At 33.7% G+C, this 10,812-nt stretch overlaps 1 pseudogene; it reads left to right on the top strand.

The window, feature by feature from the left end:
* Positions 1-4,836: 4,836 nt before the first annotated feature.
* Positions 4,837-5,831, top strand: LOC105088016 (heterogeneous nuclear ribonucleoprotein H3-like; annotated as a pseudogene).
* Positions 5,832-10,812: the final 4,981 nt, after the last annotated feature.

Below are 10,812 nucleotides of genomic sequence, written 5' to 3'. Positions count from 1 at the left end.
GTAGAGAGCCACTAGAAGGATGCACAGAGCTTTACCAGTAGCAGAACAACTGAGATGTTTTCCCAAGTCTGACAGAGGAAAGGGCTGTCCCAGAAGAACTGCTGGGATCGCATTTAACCCTGGGGTACAGCAACGTGGTGCACAAGCTCCAGGTTGAACCAATTGAGGAGCAATCAGAACAGGAGCGAAGACAGAAATGAAGACATTCCTCAGGCCACACGAAGATCCACAGCAAAAGACAAAAGCCTCACTGGAAGTAGAAACTTAAGCACAACCTCTGACAGAACACGGGCTGAACAGTAAGCGACTGTGACAAGAAGCAATTACTAATAAGCCAGGTTTAAAAATAAAATCACATTATCCTAGGCAGTCTGGAAGACTGTGTGCATGCCCAAGTCAGCTCTGAAAAGTGATCATTCAGGGAAAATCCATGCTAATAGTTCTGCATTGCATGGGGAAAGGTGCAGTGCAAACATGTAAACTCTGAATGGTGGTAGCAGCCATTAACCATATATGCATTGAACTGCAAAAGGCAAATGTCTAACAGGCCAAGGGGACCTAAGCACATCTTTTAACCAGTAAGTGGCCTATGGTGACCCATGACAATTTCTAAAGTCAAGTAAAAAAGATGATATCCACTTGAGCTAGGTCGTCAGAGACTGTACATTGCAATGGTAATGGACTTCACACAGTTCACCAGCTCACTAAACAAATCAGTGATAACTAAACAAATGGCAACATCAACCCTGAGGGGCAATTTTCAAGAAAAAATTAGGAAAACACGCAAAACATGCAAAAAAAGAAAAACGTGACATGTACACATGAAAATAAAGGCAATTCAAGGAGAAAACCACAGTCTTTTCAACAAATGGTGCTGAGACAATACCTCCATGCAAAAGATTGAATTTGGGTTCCTACTATTACTGAGTCCAGACTTGCTCTGCACACCACATAACAGGCCAATAAATTGGGAGACAAGGTGTTGGGGCAAGGAATAATGTCTTAATTCAGAAAGCCAGCAGACCGAGAAGATGGGGGACTAATGTCCTAGAGAACCATCTTACCAAAGTCAGAATTCAGGCTCTTTTTATACCAAAAAGGGGAGAGGATGTGATTAGTTGTTGCAAACTTCTTTATGTTAGACTCCTTTGTTCTTGCTGCTGTCCACGTAAGTCAGGTCAAGATGTTCCTTTAAATTTCTAACAAGACAAATGTCATTTTCTCTTCTGCAACTTTTTATCTCTACATGAGTGGAAAAGTATTATACCCTTAAAAGTCAGAGCTTTGAGAATTGGCTATTCTGTATATTTCAGGCTCTAGGCAACATTCTTTTACAAAGGGTGAAGAACCAGCATGACCAAGCACAAGAAACAGCACAGGGTTAGAGGTAAAGGAACAGATCTAATATGGAGTCAAATTTATTCTTCCCTATTACACTATCTCCCATCACCAAAAAAAAAAAAAAAAAAAAGAAATAAAATCACTCAAAATAGATCATAGGTCTAAATGTAAAAGCTAACATTGTAAAACCTTCAGTGGAATACATAAGAATAACTTCTTATGACCTTGGATTAGATAATGATTTCTTAGATATAATACCAAACACATAAAAGGACAGATAATCCAATTTAAAACTGGGCAAAGGATTTGTATAATCATTTCTCAACAAAGACTTGCATGGTTAACAAGCTCATGAAAAGATGCACAACAACATTACACAAATCGAGACCACAATGATTTACCACTTCACGCCTACCAGGATAGATGCAATCAAAAGGATAGATAAACCATATTGTCAAAGATGTAGCAAAATTGGAACCTTCATGCATTGTCAGTAGGTGAGTAAAATGCTGTAACCACTTGGAAAAAAGTTGACAGTTTCTTAAAAAGTTGAGCATAAATTTACCATGTGATCCAATAATCCCACACCTAGATTAATGCAAGAGAAATGATAACATTTATCTACATGAACAGTTCTATATAAATGATCAGAGTAACAATATTTGTAAATAACCCACAAGTGGTAACAATGCATACATCCATCAGCTGGTAAATGTGTAAAAATCATGACTATCTCTACAATGGAGTAGTACTTGACAATTAAGAATTAATGAAGCTTTGATACATGCTACAATGTGGATGAACCACTAAAACAGTATGTTAAATGGAGAAAAGAAGCAGATGCAAAAGATCACATTTTGTATGATTTTATTTATGTGAAATGTCCAGAAAAAGTAAATATTTAGAGGTAGTAAGTAGATTAGTGGTTGCCTGGGACTGAAGTTGGGAACAGGGAATAAGGGCACTGGGTACCAGTTATCTTTTGGGAGTAATGGACATCTTCTAAAATTAGATTGTGATAATGTTTGCACAACTCTGTCAATTTAACAAAAATCATCTAATTGTACTCTTAAACCAAGTGAATTTATAGCATATATATAATATCTCAATAAACTTGCTTTTTAAAAAGTAAGTTCCATAATAAATAACTATAGTTATATGACATATCTCAAGTCAAAGAAGTTAATACTAAACATAGAATGATATAGATACATATGCTTTCCCTTTGTCACCCATTTCATCACACTTTCTCCCAATTATTTGGGAAATAATGAGTATCAGTCACCACAGAAAGCTGAAATTAAAAATTGTAATCTATACCTGATCTATTCTAAGTAATAGAAACAAGTCCCCTTTAAGTATTTAAAAGAATACTCAAATTTTATATTTTGGTTTAATTTTTCTCATAGGTGTTAAGACACATTTCCAAGTAACATGAAACTTACTATCTCAAATTTTAAAATACTTTGTTTTTCTTAGAGACAATTCTGCACTTAATTCCAGTAAGCAATATGATCTAATACCAACTTTTAGTTGAATTTTTGCTGCTATCTTAAAAATACATCTTGCATAATGTATGATAATATGGATTAAATCAAAAGGCATAATGTTAACATCCAACCCTGTTGTTTATTCAAGTCAATCTACTTCTATATACAAATCTGATATTTACCTCTTAAAATATTTAACAGGCATAAGTGCCCATAAATCAGTTATGACAATCATTGTTAAAGCAATCAATAGTAAGGAATATGCATTAATTCAAATAATATTGATAGGCTCATGAACTTGCATCAGTCTTCTGTGAAGTAAGAAAAATGAGACATCTTCCCAAAAAATCAATATTTTCCTTTTTATGTCATTCACTTGAAGATTATCAATAATACATTACTTTTTTACCTTATGTGTCAATGTTCTAATCTTTAAATACAGGCATCTTTACATTTTAATGTAAAATAATAATCTACAAGGAACTGAGAGGTTAAACACCATTTGATAAAAATATTTTTTTAAGTTTTATTATTGCTTAAAACACATATGTATATATACTTACACACGTACACATATATATACTTAAACAGATATGTTCATGTACCATTGATGTATTTTTGTGTGCAGTAGTGTAAGAAAATTCTATCTTTTAAAATGCACCCCTCTCCCTGGGGAGAAAAATCCTTTTGTGTTTCATTCTAAAGGTAAATTGCATGAAGGAAACAACAGAAATATCAACACACATCTTTTTCAGCCCTTGTGAACTGGGATGTTATACAGGTATGTACTTAGGTAAATATACAAAATGTGAAATTACAACACCCATTCTTCAAAAAAGAAACATTTTAATTGGTTAGAGGTGGAAAATATCTACTTGACAGTCAGTTTCTCACTTTTCACGTAAGTGCTTTGCTGCTTGGATGCCTAATCTTGTTTAGTGTAGGAAAAGTAATTTGACATGAAAGTACCTAGATGGCTGCCGAAAATTAATTGCCAATTAAAAAAGAAAAATGTTTGTGCTACTCTATAAACAAGCCAACATATAAACCTTTCAGTCTTGTTGCTTTATTTATGTCTTTATAGATCTGGTTTCAAGCTATTTGCATACAATTTACAAATTCATATTATAATTCTCCAGTATATTTATGATTTTATAGTTGTATATATTTTACCTCCATGAGAAATATTTATTTCTGTATGCTTCTGTTGCTTATTATTTAACAAAAACATCACATTGCATTTGATAGTTTATGTATCTTCTTTAGAATAAGACATTTTTATTCGTAAAGGAGAAAGAAAATACTTTACCACCGCGAAGAAGCACAGATAAGTACATGTGTGTATGCACACAAAGCACACACACCACACACAACACACTACGTCACAGAAATCCGGTTTTAGAAAATGCTCTGTACCCTTCATCTCTATATTGGTCTCCAAAATATGGAGAGTAACAATTTTTTAGAGGTAAGAGGAAGAGCTTTCTCATGTGAAGAACATTTCTTTTTTGAGACATTTATGAATTCTAAGTTTCAGTACTTGAATACTTCTAAACTATTGTTCATTTAGGAATCTAAATTGGCAAAAAGGAAAACCATTCAAATTCTTAACCCTCTCTTCTAAAAGGATAATTTGGGATTGAAGATAAAATCTGGAGCCACATAGAGCAAATCAATTGAAGAGAGTAAAATGACAGTATTCTAAAAATGTTAAAAGAGAAACCAGTAATGATATATAATATAATATAATAATTTATATATTTTATATATATATATATATACAGAGAAAGTAATGAAGAAATATTGAGGAAATAATGTTTGAATCTAGATGTGAGTAAACTAGATGTTCCCAGCAGTATAAAATATAATAAAAATGAAAGACAAGACTCAATATAGTTTTCTACAACGTAGTGTTATGCAATGCACAGGAGTTCAAATCCTGTGCAATATGATAGCTGCACTAACTTTTAGAACTCCAACTATATTCTTGCCTAGTAAAGAATTGCAATTTTAGGTTTTTACATAACTATCAAAGACCATTTTATATTTGTGTTATAGTTTTGTAGGGTCTTGTATGTAAGTAACACTGTCCTACTTACTATCTGCCATATTTTCATACTTCCCACTTTGAAATTTCGACAGCTTTTTTCTGGCTATGTAAAGTTACCAGTGAGATGAAAAGGGTCATTTATTCCCGATCAAATATTCGTCAAAGCTATCGTACTGCACCGGGGGTGAGGAGTGGATGATGAAAATAATACATGTGTTATATCTATGGCATCTGCCCTGCCTTTTCCTTCCCCAATATCCTGCTTATGGAGGTTTTGATGACTATGGTGGCTATAATAACTCTGGCTATGGAAATGATGGCTTTGATGACAGATTGAAAGATGTTAAGAGGTATGAGAGGTCACAGCTATGGTGGAGCTGCTGAGGCAAGTTCAGGTTTTCATGGTGGTCATTTTGTACATATGAGAGGATCATGTTTTCTTTCAAGTGAAAATGACATTGCTAGTTTCTTCTCACTACTAAATCCAATACTAGTTCATAGTGATATTGAAGCTGAAGGCAGAGCAACAAGAGAAGCAGATGTAGAGTTTATGACATGTGAAGATGCGGTAGCTTGCCACGTCTGAAGATAAGAATAATATGCAACATCAATACATTGAACTCCTCTTGAATTCTAGTCCTGGAGATGGTTCTGGAACGGGAAGTTCTAGAATGGAATGTTACAGAAAAGATGGAACAGATGAAAAGAGAGATTATGAATCTGTTGGAAGAATGGGAATGGGGAACCATTTAAAGTGGTATTCCTGATGGCTTAGGTGGTGGTGGAGTCGGTGGAGGTTACCACAGACAAGACGGCATGAATGGAGGTGGATGGTGTGTAATGTATTGACACATAACCACCAATACACAAAGTTCCGACCACAGTGTCTAGGCTGCTAGGCTTCCTGACAGATTTAATTTCTTTTGTATTTTAGGAACTGAATGCCTGAAAAAAAGTGTTTTCAAAATATTACTTGGTAAAGCAACAGATTGTGATAAGAAATGTTTTCTGTAGGTTTTATTTGTTGCATACTTTGACTTAAAAGTAAAATTTTATATTAAAAAATAAGTATGTGATATGCCCCCCATCACTTCAAATGAACTATTGCAAAAGCAGCGAAGAATATACATCTTAGTATTTATTGATTTCCTATTAAATGGTCTATACTCTGAGAGGTGCCCTTACCTAGTTTATGTCATTACTCTTCTGCAAGGTAGATATTAATAGCTCTAATAATGTGAAAAAGAAAGCAATAGATCCTCTCAAAATACAATATTACTTTGCTTTTGTATTCATGGGTCTACAGAATGGTTTCTTACTTTATTTCTCCAGTTTTAGTTCCTGTACTTTTTAAAACACTTGAAAATAATGCTCAGCTGAAATAATTGCTTATCATTTCCTAAACAAGTCTCAGTAGAACATCTTTGCTCCAGGAATCAATTTTATTTAAAAAATTGAGGGCAAGTGAAAACTAATGGCTTTATAACATTGCAATATATTAATAATAAATTGTTATATGGTATAAAGTACATATTTATATGTTGTTAAGTAAAGCTAAGTTACATGGACTTTTGACTTAAATGAAAAGCTTCAAATAAGTTTCCAGCTTCAACTGGCATTTTCTGGATAGATGAAGAAGGGTTAGGACATGGTTAATGGTTCACAAGACCTCTGCTTTCAGGCAGATGGAGTTGTGGGTTCCAGTTGCAGAAAGTAGTTCCCAGTTGCATCAGTTCATATCTGTGCAGCAGCCTCTATATTTACGCAGCTGTATCTGCAGCACTGAGAATAATTTCTCATTCAAAGTGTTCCATAAATACTGGCTGAATGAATGCCTGAATGGAAAATGATTATTTGATTAATATCGGTGTCCCTTACTGGACTGTAAGCTTCTTGAATGTAGGAGTAGAGCTTTCTGTAATGCTCACTGTTTTATGCACTTTCAGAATTCAGTTGGACCTTGGCATATCAGGCACTACGTAAGTGGAAGGAAAAATGAATTCACGCGCACACATTCACAGAGGAGCACCTAGGTCTTTATCTTTCATTCTGTTCATGTTTTGCTTTTAGAATTATTTCTCTAAGAATATTTGTTAAAATGCTACAAATCATCTTACACCATATATATGGTTTACCATACCACTAACATAATCATCCAAGTAGGAAGCCCGCTGTATTTTGACCCCATAATGCACCCCATAGAGCAGATATTTCATGAGGTTGACTGATCTAAGACCAAAATAAGTTCACAGCCAGTTTGAATTCTTCTAGAAGAATTTTCATATATTTGACATTTAACAAAATGATGGTATACATTAAATCTTGATGAAATACATGTTTTCAGCCTCCTCACAAGAGCATACATAACAGAAAGAAGTCTGTGATTAGCATCAGAAAACTTTGGTCTACATTTGGAATGTGCTACCATAGACTGTGTGTCCATGTGTGAATCACTTAAGTTCTCTCATTCATTTGGGTTGTTGTATTTGGGGCGTGTGAGGAAGAATAAGATTATGTGTAGCAACGTGCTTTGTTATAAAGCATAGTATACGTACATTGTTTTGTTACTTGGTGGTTCCTAGTCAGGCATACTCAGGACAGTTTGACTGGTTATTCTGACAGATTTGATGAGCTGAGCTTCAAGTAAAAGATACAAAGCTACAATGCATTTAGTCTTTCTAACTACTGCCATATTGGCTGATACAGCAATGGGAGCAAAGTCTCCTTTTGTCATCAATTCCAAAATTGTTCATTTCATTTAGAAAAGAGAAACTTTCTCCTAAGGTGCTGCTCTACAATTACTTTCTGGACACTCACCTACCCACTGCTATGTTACATTGGATAACATAGATTCGTGCTAACAATCAATGGATCACACACTCATCAAACAGTCCGTTTTTGAATGTTATCAATCTGCATTTCTCTGCTATGTGTCTCTTTCCAAGGTTTCTACTATGAATGAAGATGTAGTAACAAACTGTTTTGTACATGTTAAAATATGCTTTAAAACAAAAAAATATTACTGTTGTTTTGGTGATGGTAGATATTTTTAAGGTACTTATTTCTTAGCTCATGTGAGTAATACATACACTGGGGTTAATTGTCTTTGAAACATTAGAAACTTAAAAAAATATAAATGACAAGTTTCCACCTTTAAAAATAGCTTTGAAAGTATATATATATATACTGAGTTTTCTGATATATATATTACTGTTCCATAATTGATTCTGATGGCTCAGTGTCAAATATAGATTGTATGTGTTACCTGAAAACCATGATCATATATAAAACTCATATTTTGAATTTTATTATTACATATTTACTTTTGTAAAATCTTTTTCCCTTAGCCATATGAATCTGGAGAATGCAACGTGTTACCAAAAGGAGTAAACTTTGCATGTCCACAGAAGTATAAACAATTTGTAACTTTAAAAAATGGCACATTTAAACTTTACTTCATGAAAATATAGTAACTTGATTTAGATCTATCAATAATATATTTAAGCTACCACGTGCCTTTGGGCTGAAGTTGCTGCAGACATTAAAATATTACAAACAATATTGCATTTCTCAGATGTCAGCCATTAATGGGGGGTTGAATATTTTCCATATGCTATTTTAACTATCTCAAAGTAGACAGTAAAATTCAATTTAGAACATTAAAACTCTCTTTCCCTACTAAATAAACCATAGGTGTCCCCTACACTTCTGACACTAATGTAATTATTATTAGCTTGCAGTTCTTATCTGAGACAGTTATATAGATAAAGTAAGCCCTAAGTAACATTAAATTGGCCAATTTGACATTCTTCTTAGTAATGACCCTTACATGGCTGTTTTGTTGTAGAATAGGGTATGATTGAGTATAGCAGGTGGGTCCTCACTGACACAAGTTATTTACAAGTCGCTTATTCTTACTTTATTGGAGCTCTTTAGGTAATAGATAATGAATATTTATTAACCCTTTTGAAAATTCTCAAGATATATATATATATATACATACACACAACTGTAAAGATATGTATATCTTAATATATATAAATATTTGTAGACTCCATCCTATCATAAAAGATATTTTACAAGAAGGCTATTTCACAAAATTGAAGTCTTTTCTAGAACCACACGTAAATGTCATTCAGGGATATTTTTTGTAAATTGCCATTTGAAAATTAGAGTTTTATCTATCGACAGAGAGGTTGTCTAAACAATTTTTTTCTTATTATCTAAGGAATATTTCCCACACTCACATAAGATAAAACTTTAACTTGTTATTTTTAAAAAATCAGTTTATAGTTCAATTTTTCATTGTTCTTTATATGTAAAATGGAGATACTAATATTCTCTTCTTGATTACTTTATAATATTCTTGTAATAAAATTTTTAAAAATAAAGGGGCATATGAAAACTGTTTGTAAACAAAATGTTTCTACTATAAATTGGAAGATTAGAAGATTTTAATGGTACAATGTGACGCAATCACCCAGGAACTAGATTAACAATTTTAAAAGCTTCATTTGAATGGATATTGTTAGTGAATTCCCCCTTTTAACTAGGAGGTCTTAAGGTTGGAATTTAATTTCCCTGCTTAGAGAGCTACAATTCAGATACAAGTTTCCATTTTCATGTAAGATGTGTATGGTTGAGGTGAAGATAAATGTCACACATTATCCCAAGGAAGGACCTAGATCTGAGTTCTGAAAATCACACCTTGTTTGGGAGAGAAGTTTCCAAAAAATTCCTTATGTGGAGCCAAATAGGAGCTAATTCCCATGAAAACTCAGGAATCTGCAACTAAAATATTTTGTATGAACGGTGGTCTGGAGCATAAAAAATATTCTACATAAAAACAGTTCTAAACTCTCAGCGATGTACAATACGAATATGTCTTTCCTGCACTGGATGTGCAGAGTGGGTGTAGCGTCTCTGTTTCAGGCTGAAGACTGGGCTCCAATCGGCTCTGTACATCTTTAATTTCAGGCCCAAGACTGAAGAAGCAGTTTCTATTTAGGATGTTTTTATTTTTCAGGGTGCAGAGCTGGGTAGCTAGAGCACAATGCAAACCAGGCAAGTCCATACAAGCGTACAGTGAGCTTAGCTTGCGTTGGGCAAACCAATTATGTGGCCAAGCCCCAAGTCAACAAGGCTAGGAATTATACTGCTCCTGCTGTGGATTAGAGCAAGGGCCAAGGTAAAGAGAGGATTCCAAACACTACTGTAATCCCACTATACCCTCAAAGGTAAAAGACCCATTGGCACACTTGTATACTCCTAAGGACAAAGAAAAAGTCAAAAAACTTGTGGTAAGCCTTTTAAGATCTCAGAGGCAACATATATTACACTTGAAGCTATGACTTTAACTCTATTTAATATCTTGTAATAACCCTTAATGAAAAGGAATATGAAAATTGATGTATCTATATATATATGCATGACTGACTATACATTGTGCTGTACACCAGAAATTGACACATTGTAACTGACTGTACTTCAAGTAAAAAAAAAAAAAATCAGTGAGTAATCTGAAACTGCCTTCTTTCAGTGAGGTCATTGAGGGGTGATAATTCTCTGTGTCTTTTGGATTTCTTTACATCATGTAAGCAAGGCACTGACTGCCTTTTGTCTAGGATGATCTTTTAAAAGATTTTTGTATTAGCAAACAGTGTTGGAAGTGAGACATAATGTCTCCCCTTTTCATATATCTTACGTTAACTTAAAATACCTTTCTTCTTATTTATTGCTTTTAAGGATTATATATATAAATCAAGCTTGTTAATTATGTTGTTCAAATTATCTATACCCTTATAGATTTTTTTTTGTCTGCTTGAACTATCAATTACTGAGAGAAGTACATTAAAATCATCCCTCCTGGTGGTACATTTCTCTGTTTTTCCTTGTGATTATACCTCTTTTGGTGCTATGTGTTTTAAGCAT

Source organism: Camelus dromedarius, chromosome 13 (assembly GCF_036321535.1).
Source record: "Camelus dromedarius isolate mCamDro1 chromosome 13, mCamDro1.pat, whole genome shotgun sequence".
NCBI classification, from domain to species: Eukaryota; Metazoa; Chordata; class Mammalia; order Artiodactyla; family Camelidae; genus Camelus; species Camelus dromedarius.
Note: the sequence above shows the minus strand (reverse complement) of the source record. Positions and strands in the feature narration are given on the sequence as shown.